The sequence below is a fragment of the Coenobita brevimanus genome, chromosome 20 (genome assembly GCF_032717465.1).
Source record: "Coenobita brevimanus isolate Jiangsu-jjx chromosome 20, ASM3271746v2, whole genome shotgun sequence".
Classification (NCBI taxonomy): domain Eukaryota; kingdom Metazoa; phylum Arthropoda; class Malacostraca; order Decapoda; family Coenobitidae; genus Coenobita; species Coenobita brevimanus.
In genome coordinates this window covers 7,329,475-7,342,119 of record NC_136973.1, presented here as the reverse complement: position 1 = coordinate 7,342,119, position 12,645 = coordinate 7,329,475, and the positions used below count along the sequence as shown (strand labels likewise).

The 12,645-nt window shown below is 41.0% G+C and overlaps 2 non-coding genes across 2 annotated transcripts; both read right to left on the bottom strand.

Moving 5' to 3' along the window:
* Positions 1 to 8,065: 8,065 nt before the first annotated feature.
* Positions 8,066 to 8,184, bottom strand: LOC145391988 (5S ribosomal RNA). Its single transcript, XR_013895929.1, has one exon. It is a non-coding gene; the product is annotated as a 5S ribosomal RNA (ribosomal RNA).
* A 996-nt stretch (positions 8,185 to 9,180) lies between these two features.
* LOC145392004 (5S ribosomal RNA) lies at positions 9,181 to 9,304 on the bottom strand. The gene has a single exon (XR_013895944.1). It is a non-coding gene; the product is annotated as a 5S ribosomal RNA (ribosomal RNA).
* Between the last annotated feature and the right edge of the window lie 3,341 nt (positions 9,305 to 12,645).

Below are 12,645 nucleotides of genomic sequence, written 5' to 3'. Positions count from 1 at the left end.
TAGAATGGATGTGGAAGATGTGCAGATTGGCCTGGGAGGAAGGTAGAGTCCCGGAGGATTGGAAGTCAGGTATAATTATTCCCTTGTACAAAGGAAAAAGGGAAAAAGAAGTGTGTGGTAATCATAGGGGCATTTGTCTTCTTAGTATAATAGGAAAGGTGTATGGCAGGATACTTATTGACAGAGTTAGAGAAAGAACAGAGAAATTAGTTGGAGAAGAACAGGGACGCTTTAGGAAGGGAAGAGGTTGTGTAGATCAGATATTCATTCTTAGATCTTTAGTGGAAAAGTTTCTAGAGAAGGGAATGAAGTTGTATGCGGCTTTCATGGATTTGGAGAAAGCATATGATAGGGTGGATAGACAAGGATTGTGGAAAGTGTTAAGAATATATGGAGTAGATGGGAAGTTGTTGAATGCTGTGAAGAGTATGTACGATGGTGCGAAGGCTGCAGTGCGTGTGGATGGTGAACTAAGTGAATTTTTCTCTTTGAAAGTTGGGTTGAAGCAGGGATGTGTCATGTCTCCATGGTTGTTCAATCTGTACATGGATGGGGTAATAAAAGAGGTACAAGGTAGGGTAGTGGATGTTGGAGTGGCCCTGGTGAGAAAGGATAGTGTTTGGAAACTCCCTGTACTGTTGTTTGCAGATGATACTGTGTTGTTGAGTGAAGACGAAGGGGAGCTGCAAGGCTTGGTGGATGAGTTTGGGAGTGTGTGTAAGAAACGGAATCTAAAGGTGAATGTAGGGAAGAGTAAAGTGATGGTCTTTGAGAGAGGTGAAGTCAGTGAATGTACAGCGAGGTTGGATGGTGAGGAATTGGAAAATGTGAGTATGTTTAAGTACTTGGGTAGTGTGATGAATAATGATGGAGGTTTGGAGGGTGAAGTGCTTGAAAGGGAACAGCAGGGAAGAAAGGTTGCTGGTTCTTTGAAAGCAGTGATAAGAAACAGGGAAGTGAGCATGGAAGTGAAAAAGTTACTACATGACAGTACATGTATTGTGATACCAACTCTAACGTACGGAAGTGAAGCTTGGACATTGTTGGAAGGACACAAGTCAAGAGTGAGAGCAGTGGAAATGAGTTATTTAAGAGGAGCCTGTGGAGTCACATGGAGAGACAGGCTGACGAATGAAGATATAAAGGAGCGTTGTGGTGTGGATGTGGATGTGATAGGAAGCATTATGAGGAACACACTGAGGTGGTTTGGCCATGTGGAGAGGTTGGAGGGTGAAAGACTGACGAAGAGAGTGTATGTGAGTGAGGTGGAGGGGGGAAGAGGGAGGGGGAGGCCGAGGATGAGATGGAGGGATGGGGTGGAGAGGTATATGAGAGAGGGGGGTGTGAGTTGGGAGCAGGGCAGTGAGATGGCGGGGGACAGGGCGACTTGGAGGCGATTTGTTTGTGGCCACCCCAAACTGGATTGAGGCGTCTGGCAATAGATAGACAGATAGAACAAAAGAAGGAAATATAAATAAAAAAAATAAAATCATACACCAGATTACTGGTGTCCTCCTTTCATAAAAAAATCTGTAACAATTGGACATGAACAGCTCTAGGTTGAAGTCTGAGGGGAAACCACTCTTGGGAAACGAGTTCAAAAGACATGCAGTTTGGGGAATAAAAGATTTCTGATAGGCAGAAGTTCTGCAATATGGCAATGTGATATTCCAGTCATGAGCGCTACCAGATGCCTGTGTAGCACACAGAAAGGCATGGAGAGGTGGCACAATGGATGCATTTTCATCTGAGCATTTGTCATAAAAGTATCTGTAAAATAATGCAAGGAAGGCAACATTCCTTCTTACCTGTAGGGAAGGTGGTTTATTGTAACAGCAGGGTTATTAATAATTCTAACAGCTTTGTTCTGAATTCTGTCAAGTTGTTTTAGTGCAACGTCTCCACATCCATTCCACAAGGGTGAGGAATATTCCAGCTGACAGCACACATGACTTATAAACTGCTTGTCAGTGAGGAAGCTACGAACTCTGTACCATAATCCAAGTTTGTTTAAGGCAGTTTTAGCAAGTGATCTGACATGAGAGGTCCAGCTGAGGACACTGTTAAGCGAAACACTGAGAATTTCAATCCTTTTGGAGAGAGGAATATTAGTAGCACTGAAGGTAATACTGTATACGAATCTGGCAATATCTGTCTATTAGTAAACTGTATATATTTAGTTTTACTTGCAATAAATTAGACAAGGTTATTTTTTCCCTATTCACTGATCCTAGACATGTCTTGATTTACTGAGATGGCTGTACAGAGTTGTGAGTTAAGAGATATTAAACTTTGTGAATAGGTGTTTAAGTGTGAATGAACTGTGAAGAGTAGAGGCATCTGCATACGAATGGATGGGATTATGGGTGACTGATAAGAGATTATTAATATGAATCAGGAATAGAGTTTGAGCCAGAACTGATCCATGTGGCATGCCAGTGTTACTTGAGTGGAAATTGGAATACACATCATCTGCTTTTATTCTTATCTTTCTTTCACTGAGATATGAAGAAATCAGAGGACCAAAAGACATTAGTCCATAGCAAGGGAGTTTGGACAGCAGGGAACAGTGCCACACTCTGTCAAAAGCTTTAGAAATATCAAAGGCTACTGCATGTATTTCTACATGTTGGTCAAGTGATTGATGATGATGTGAATCAGAAGATTGAGTATATCAATGGCAGAGCTTTAGTGGCAAATAGAATACTGTCTATCACTAATTAAGATGTTGGATTCACAATGTTTAACTATATGCTTATTCATTACAATTCCAAATACTTTACCAAGAGAAAACTTGATAGCAATTGGTTTGTAATCAGATGGGTCAGAGGAACGTCCTCTCTTCAGAACTGGGTGGATATTGGCTTCTTTCCAAGAATTAGGGAATGAAGTACAGTATATATGCATATTCTGAATAATTTAGCTAGAACAGAATTCCATCTGGGCCTGGAGCTTCATTGATTGGTAAACTATCTACGATGGATTTTATGTACCATATCTAGTCTGTACAGTAAAACCTCGATATAACGGACTTCAATAAAGCGGAATTCGCTTTTATCGGACTCGAGGAACTACCGGACTAAAATCCTATATATCAGAAAAAGTCCAATAAAGCCAGAAGCAGTCCAGACTGCCTGACCACTTCAGCCATGTTCACCACAATAAGGTAAATAAAAGACATGTTTGTCAGTGTATAGTACAGTAATCCCGCATTTTTTGCGGATTTTTTGTCTACGGTTTTGCCCTCTCGCGGATTTTCTTAGCATTAATAAGTTCAACTAAAATATCCTTGAATATAGAGAAAACAAAAAATTTGAAATTCCCGCAGCTTCCAATTGTAGCGCGGTAAACTCACGCCACCCTCTGTCCCTTTCCCACGGCCCCTCTGCCAGTGTTACCATATGTAGCATAATTTTATTCTTTTAGCATAATTTTGATCAAATTTTCGAGTCTGGAATATTTTTTAGCATATTAGAAGTTTTAGCATCATTCTAGCATAATTTAGAATGGAATGGAATATTTTTGGAATAATTTTATAAAAGCTACAAATGAGAGAGAGAGAGAGAGAGAGAGAGAGAGAGAGATAAGGTAAGAAGATGTTTGAATAATTGGTTACTTTCAGTTTGGGCTTGGTTGGGTTGGATTAGGTTAGGTTAGGTTAGGTTGGATTAGGTTAGGTTAGGTTAGGTTGGATTAGGTTAGGTTAGGTTAGGTTGGATTAGATAAGGTTAGGTTCGGTTAGGTTAGGTTTTAGGTTAGGTTAGGTTCGGTTAGGTTAGGTTAGGATAAGTTTGAGCTTTGTATTTTACCCATGAAACCTAGGTTTTTCCGATGGATTTTGGTATGATTCATTCGAGTTTCAGCTTCATTTCAGTCGGAAATGACCATTTTCTGTGTTTCCCCCCCTCTCTATAACCGCCGATTCCCCAAAGATCCCCCATTATTGCAGGGGGATGGGGGGGGGTCATATCTCAAAATCTGGTTATTTCCGATGGAAATGATGCTCAAAATCGAATGAATCACATCAAAATCCATCAGAAAAACGTAAGTTTCGTGGGAAAAAGCAGTATGGGCAGAAAACCGATATTTATCCTCTTACTGTATGTAGGTTCATTTTAATATTTTCATAGTAAACAATACATAATTAATATGTAGCACGAATATGTATAGAATTTTATCATTTAGCTTCAAGTTAGCATAATTCATTTTATACTTGGAACAAATTTGCTCAATCTAGCATAATTCTTTCATTGCCCTAGCATAATTTCGTTGTTTGGGTATGGCAACACTGCTCTCTGCCCCGCATAATCCTCAGTCCACGCCTGACTTCCTCACGTGTATGTTGTTCTTGTAACCGCACTATGATATGAGCCTCTTGCCTCCCACTTGCTTTCCACATGGCCCCAGGACGTAAGCCAGCCTCACCAAAGGCTAATAATACAATTAGAAAGAACTCCAAAGTGACAAAACGATCAAGAAAAGTTATGACCTTAGCAGAGAAAATTGTGTTATTGGACAAGCTAAGAAACGACCGTGCGAGTGTGTGCTATCACCAGTTGATGCATCTTTTTATTTTGTACTGTTTTGTGAATAAATGTGTAGATAACTGTGTATTACAGTACGGTGTTTACGTTTTTCCTTCATAATGGAGTATGTGCTTTCAATCTTGTAAGAAAGTATTTCGGGATGAGTATGGAGGTTTCGGGACAATTCGCAGTCACAACAAACACAAAACAATTCGCCTTCATTAATGAAGATAGCTATGGGTGATGCTAGAATATAATTCAAAGGCAACTACAGCAAGGAAGAAACAAGTTAATTATTGACTAATGGAGCAACTAATAAATAATATCCAGAACCTACGCTACTGAACATAGACTTTGCTGGATCCCCTTGAAATATAGTTATTAAACTATTGATTAATTAAGAAGTATATTGATAAAAGTATTGATTAGTATATTTATAGAATGGCGGGGAATCGTCTAGGGTGCGAATTGTTCTGAAGGGGAATCGTCCATGTTTTGACGGGGAATTGTCTGACGGCGAATTGTCTCGCAATCAGTATGGACATGGACTGTGTGATGGGCAGCATGGTGGACACAAGTGTAAGATTCAATTGTTAATAGAGTATTCGCGGAATTGACTTTTCGCAGGGGTTACAAGAACGTAACTACCGCGAAATATGCGGGAATACTGTACAGTATTATTATATATACAGTACTTTATTATTTGATTAATGTAGTGAAGTTATAACACAGTACAGTACATCAATGGTAGTCAAAACAGTTTAAAAACCATTTGTGTGATCCAGACTAATGTCTGATATATCGGAAAAAGTCCGGATTAGCAGGGAGAAGTCCGGATGTCACTTTTATCGGAATTTTGCATTTTTCGGAATGGCTTGGGCCCCAATTAGTCCGTTATAATGAGGTCTTACTGTATTTCAAGTGGAGCAATTTCGGGAGAGTCAAGTTTTAGTACTGGGACCTTCTGTCTGACTTCCTCTGATGTACAATTTCTGGCAAATGTACTGGCAAGGATATTCACTTTACCATGTGGGCCATTTGTAATGTTACCGTCTAAAGATTTTAATGGGGGAATGGGTGATGACTTGTTAAAGTTATTATTGAAAGAACTGAGAGATGACCAGAATATTCTATTGTCATTAGGACTCCTCAGTAGTTTGGATGCTTGGTTGTGAAGAAAGGCTGATTTAGCGAGATTTATTACTGCTTTTGAAACAGAAAAAGCATTCTTTCTTCATCCTTCTGCCTACAAGTGACTCTACACTCCCTCTTCTGTCTTTCTTTCCTCTTTCTTCTGCCTATGGGTGACTCTACAGTTAGTGATAAGCCAAATGGTTTCCTGTACACCAGGAAACTATCTATGCTGGGTGGTAACCATATAACCAAATTTTGACGCCTGGTGGTTTTGTGGGTAATTACAGCACTCCAATCGGACTGAGCTGGTGAAGGTTTATATCCAAGGGGTGGTTGGGGTTTATTGCTCATGTAATGCCACTCAGGGATTAGTGAGGCTAGTCACTACCTATCTATCTATCTACTGCCAGACGCCACAATCCCGTAAGGGGTGGCCATTTGAACTTTGAGGTATTTGTTTTACGGAGAGGGGCACTAACCCTCCACCAATCCACATGTTGACACGTAGGGAGCACTTATGGTTTGGTTATATGGTTACCACCCAGCAATGTAAATGGTTTCCTGGCTTAAAGGAAACCATTTGGCTTGTCACTCAATGTAATGCCACCCGTAAAGGAAAGAAAAGCAATAAGAAGTGATAAAGAAAGATGGGAGAAATAGGAGGAGAGGAGGGTAGGCACAGAAGAAGAATGATAAAGGCTAAGGAAGAAGTAGGCAGCACAACATCAAGTGAGTGGATGATGGTCGCCACCACCTACTATTAAAGCCAGTCTCATCTTAAATGTCAAGACCAACTTGCCCAGCCCCAGGCTCCTACGCTCCTCATGGGACAATGTAGGACTGGATGATGATGATGATGATATTACTGCTTTTACATGGTTTCTAACAATTTTAAACTAACTGGGTGATTCAGATGTTTTTATTTTCAAGTTAGAGTTATATGCTAATGACTTTTCGGCCATTGCTCTGGCAAAACTGCTTTAAAACCATTTTTGGGATGCCAATCTTTTAGTGAACTGTTTACTTGGTATTAACAATTCCATACCTGCCTGTATTAAGTCATTAATGTGGAACTGGGTAGAAATTATGTCACTAGAGAAGAAAGACTGCCATGGAATGTCAGCAAGATAATTTCTGAATCTATCCCAGTCTGTCCTATCAAAGTGCCAACGGGTCACCCTGACCAGTCCAGAACGGGGAAGTTTTGGGATGCCGACTAATGAAGCTTTGATGTGATTGTGGTCAGAGGATCCAAGTGGTGACAGTACTTCAATCCTGTATTGATCTGGGTTATTTGTCAGGAGCAGATCCAAGAGACAGGCATTATGGTCAGGATTATCTGGTGTTCTGGTTGGTTGCTTTACCAACTGCGTGAGATTTAACAATTCTGCAAACAGTTTGCATTCTACACTAGTAATGCAAAGTCCTGGCAGAACGCGATAACCAATCAACACTATGTAAGTTAAAATCACCCAAAACAGTAATTTCAGTGTTAAGGGTGAAGTTAAGATTAGTCAACTGTGTGGATATGGAGTTAAATACACTGGGTTCTGAAGAAGGATTGGGGGAGCGATAGACCACACAGATATATTTAGTAATATTTAGATAATTTAGTTTATACAGTGAATAATCAAAATTATTTGAGGTGAAGTTCAAAACAGTGTCAACTGCAAAATCAGATCTGATATGGTATAAAAACAGGTGCCACTCTTGTTATGGAAGTTTATGTGGTGATGGTAACCAGAACAAAATAGGGATACAGTAATCCCTCTACTATGCGATGTCACAGAGCCAAAGGCATGTCCGGAAAGTGGGCCTCTGACTGCTGGACTAGTACTTATGAAACTAACGCAACCTAACTTTGAAAGCCACCTAAATAACTCCCTACCAGACATGCATAGCACTTATTTAAACCTATTTATGACCCTATTCACACCAATAATGGACATAAAGCATGAAATAAATGAAAAGGAACCAAAGAATGAGGAATTAGAAGTGACTGTACCGCAACATGGGTACCGTACTTACAGCACTTCTGTGGCCATCTTCTTAAGGCTGTGGCAGTGGTGAAAATGCTCTTGAAGCACGTACAGTAATCCAGTGTTGTGCTGCACTTACAATAATTCTTTGCACTGTGAGCTATAATTGTTTAACACTGCACATTGTTAATTGCAACATGCCAGTTTCAACCGCCAGTTTGCACTCCACAGTTAATCCTTTGCACTCTAAATTCTAATTTCTTAACACTGCACAACACTGTAAATTCCCGTGTGATCTACTGGCGAGGTCCATCCATCCATTGCCAGACGCCATGTATCCCAAACGGGGTGGTCAAGGGCTTAGAGTTAATTGTTTTTACAGGGAGGGGCACTAATCCTCCACCAACCCCACTTGACACGTAGGGATGCCAACAGCATCTGGTGTTCCCAGGCGGTCACCCATCCAAGTACTAACCAGACCCAACGTTGCTTAACTTCGCTGATCGGACGGGCAGCGGTGTACTCAACGTGGCATGGCCGTTGGCGAGGTATTGCAGTTTATTCACCAAAAAAAAAAACGAGCACGTATAGCATCCACTGTGATAAGCATCCACTCGCAATCGAAGTTAAGCAGTAAGTGTTGGAGTGTTCTGGTGACGGGGAAACAGAGTTGCCAGATCGCAAAGGCCACATTACCAAACTCCTCAATTTTCATTACCAAATTTAACTTTTCATTACCGATTTTCATAAAGCTAGCATTTATTCTTCACTAATTATATATACAAGTGCAAACACATGTAATCACTCTTCTTATAGTTAACAGCATGTTGATTATATTCACGCCATGTTGGCTAGCAGATTAATCAGAGAGAGCAAACAATCCACCATCTCCATCCTGTGTATCCTCATACATGTGAAAAATCCGTTTAGTAACGCATTATTCTGATTCATTACCAAACAAATTTTTCATTACCAAATTGGCCCACATCTGGTAATGAAAAAAAACAAATGGCAAACCTGACAGGGGAGGGGGGAGGAAGGAAGGGGTGAAGAGTCTGTGGTGTATCAGCTGTTCAGTGCTGTGTGGCAATTTCAAATTACGGGTAGGAAAAAATTCGGATTTTGGGGGACTTTATTCTTTTTTTGGCCATTTTTGGGTTCCGAAGGTCCAGGCCCACAATGTCCAGTAAGTGGGGTGTCCGGACAGTGGGGCGTCCGGAAAGTATGGGGATTACTGTACAGTATTTCAGTTGAGGAAGAGATTTGGGATTCTGGGAAGAACAGGGCTAAAGGGAACAGTGATTGAAGAAAAAAGCGAACTGAATTCAAATTGGTGCTAAGACCATGGATACTGGTGAAGTACAGTCACTACTCATTTTACGATGGGGTTACGTCAGGTCATACCTTAACGTCCCATCCATCCATCCATTGCCAGACGCCATGTATCCCGAACGGGGTGGCCAAGGGCTTAGAGTTAATTGTTTTACAGGGAGGGGCACTAATCCTCCACCAACCCCACTTGACACGTAGGGAGAACGTTATGCCAACAGCATCTGGTGTTCCCAGGCAGTCACCCATCCAAGTACTAACCAGACCCAACGTTGCTTAACTTCGCTGATCGGACGGGAAGCGGTGTACGGTACTCAACGTGGTATGGCAGTTAACAATTTTATCATAAATCGAGAGACTGAAACACATTATAAAAGGGGGGTTATGTCAACTCAGCCTCCCAAAGTCACCTATCCAAGACTGAAACAAAAGTGACAGCCCACCTTAATCACTTCCTATGTCGGTCCAAGTTGTCTCCAAGACCAAAACAAACACTATCACACCAAAACAGGCAGCATTACTCACGTACAGTAAATCATTGCAACAACACAACAAACACACTTGCGCAACATTCGTCTGGTGCTACGCGATGTATAGGCCTACAGTAACACGATGCTTGGCTGAGAGGTGACGATAGCTGAGGGGCACACGTGAACGAGTGGAAAAGATAGGGTTTTGAAGGAGTGGCGGGACCGCAACTGAACCAAAACAATGCTCTGCACACTGGGGCCACCATTTTGCATGAGACAAGCGACAGTCACCTTGCGTATGCCTGGTGCTTTGTACAAAATTTTCCAATGGCAATATCGTCATAGCAAGAAATTTATCGTAAATCGGATTTTGAGGTGGAACTTTTCTATTATCGTTGTAATGAATTATTGTATACCAAATCAACATAAAACGAGTAGTGACTGTATATATAGGGCCGAACCTGCACTTCGCTGACGAACATGAACTGTGTTTGCAATAGTCATTGTCAGCACAGTTGCTTGATAGCAACCTGGAGGACCCTGTGCCGCCAGCCCTACCCTGCTGGTGGTGGCAATCCGTGATAACCAACACGTTTGCTGGTGTTAATGCAGCAGCCATTGCTACGGGGAATGGAAGTAGGTGTGATATGTAATGTGCATGTAATGTGGTGTAGATATATGAAGGTAGAGGTATTATGAGAGTATGCTGGCCAACTATATGTGTAAGTGAAAGCACTGAAAATGTTCAGCAAAGGGAGATGCTTAGGACCAGGTCCTGAGGGCTGGTGAAACGGGAGCTCCAACTCTCCCTGCCGCCAACTTGCATCCACCTTGAGAGTCCCGCCCTTCTTGACTGGTGCTACAGTCTACTCCCTCATAATCAATCACTGCCTTCCATTCATTCAGTTCACCACCAACTCTTCTCATCATCACTCGCCACGTATACCTGTAGGTCACTTTGTCTAAAGAAGATATTGGCTATCACCAGAGCACTGCCATTCTCATCCACTTCTGCAGGCACACGCTACTCACCAACTACTCCATCCACCTGCACATTCCCTACTTTTCCACTCATATCTCCAATCAAAAACACTCTCACACTCCCCTCAAACTTTTCCATGCATGCTCTCACATTTGCTCAGAATTCAACTTTCACTCTGCTCACACAGTCTTCTGTCGGCACACACACACACACACACACACACACACACACACACACACACACACACACACACACACACACAACACACACACACACACACACACATGACAGAGAGAGGGAGAGAAGAGGAAATAAACAACTATGAAAAAAGTTGGAAAGTGGCATATACAGTACTAATGTTGACAGTTAATAATGGCAAGGTTAGAAATCAATGATTACTTGAGGATTCACGAACCTGATATCATGTGCTTTATAGAGACCAAGTTAAGAGAGGATATTGACATCCATATGGGAGATGGCAAATACAAATTGTGGAAATGAGACAGAAAAGAAAAAACGGGAGGAGGAGTGACGATAGCAGTGAAGGACAACATCAGTGTGGAAAATTTGGAACTGGGAAAGGGTAAGGCTGAAGCGATAAATATGAAACCAGAAACCGGAGAGAATGGCAAGAGAGACATCGCAATGGTATACGTTCCCCCTAAGACAAGGGCATGGAAGGACGATGAATATCAGATGTTGTCAGATATGGTTATCTATCTCAAGAAAGTGACAGAGAAAAGCAATAACATAATTATGATGGGGGATTTCAACTGTAAAGAGGCGAACTGGGAGGAATGGGACTCGGGAAGCAATGAAGATTCATGAGGCACTATACTGTTAAATATTGCAATGAGTAACATAATGACCCAATGGGTCAAAGAGGAGACTAGATTCAGAGGAGACGACCCACCAGCAAGATTAGATTTACTACTAAATAAAGAACATGATGTACGGTAGATGAAAATTTAAAATATTAGTGTCCTATAGGAAAAAGTGTTCATGTGGTCATTGAGTTCCAGATGATAAAAGGGAATGTGGTGCCAAGAGATGAGTTTTATAGACAGGGAAGGTACAACTATGGGAAAGCAAACTTTACAGGATTGAGGAAATTTTTCAAAAATGTGGATTGGAGAAAATTCAGAGAAACACGAGACGCAGTGGAAGTGGGATATCTTTCTAGATATCTATAATTTGGGAGTGGAGAAACATGTTCCAAGAATAAGTGAGAAAGAAAACAGGAAAAAGGATTGGTTTAACAGAAGGTGCATCATAGTAAAAAAAAGAAAGGGACATGGCATGGAACAAATGGAGAAAGAGAGGTAATAATAAATCAAAGGAAGAATATAAAAGAACTAGAAATGAATATACAGTAATCACTCCAATATCCGACGTAATAGAGCCATTGGTAGGTCCGGTTATTGGTTTTGCCGGATATTGGGCCCCAGCTTATGGACTTGTACTTATGGACCCTAACTCAGAGAAAAACCTATAAAACTCCCTCTGGACATGCATAGCACCTATTTAAGACCCAAATTATACCAATAAGGCACATAAATGACTGAAATAAATGCAAAAGAAACATAAAATGAGGGTTTAGAAGTATGTTCATACATTAATAAACATTCTGGTGCTTATGGACCCTAACCTAGCCTAACTCAGAAAAACACATTCCTACTGCACATGCATAGCTACTAACACCCTATTCATACCAATAAAGGACATTAAAGAGTGAAATGAGGTAAGTATAGTATGGAAAAAAGCACAGTATGAAACATTCTGGTAAGTATAGTATGGAAAAAAGTACAGTATGAAACATTCTGGCTACTTACAGCAAGTCCCTGGCCACCTCGATGAATAACCGCCTCCTCTCGGACTCTGACAGTAAGAACGATTTCCTGAAGCACTTGCAGTACACTCTTCCTGAAGTCTTGCACTGAACTTAGTCAATAACACACAGAAGTCCGTTCTCTTCACAGTCTTCACTTTTGTCCAAATAATGCTCCATTGTAACTTAGTGTTGCACTTTAACTTTTCCCATTTTTTTTTTATTTTCCAAAGCCAAAACAAAGAAGTCTATTTACGTTAAATTTCTTTTCTACTGAGTCTTTTCTCTCAACTTGAAAACCTTAACACAACACACCGTTTTTTTCACTGCACAACACTCAAAATTCCCGTGTGGTCTAGTGGAGAAGTTCTTTCTGTTTATTCACTGTCAGAGTCCG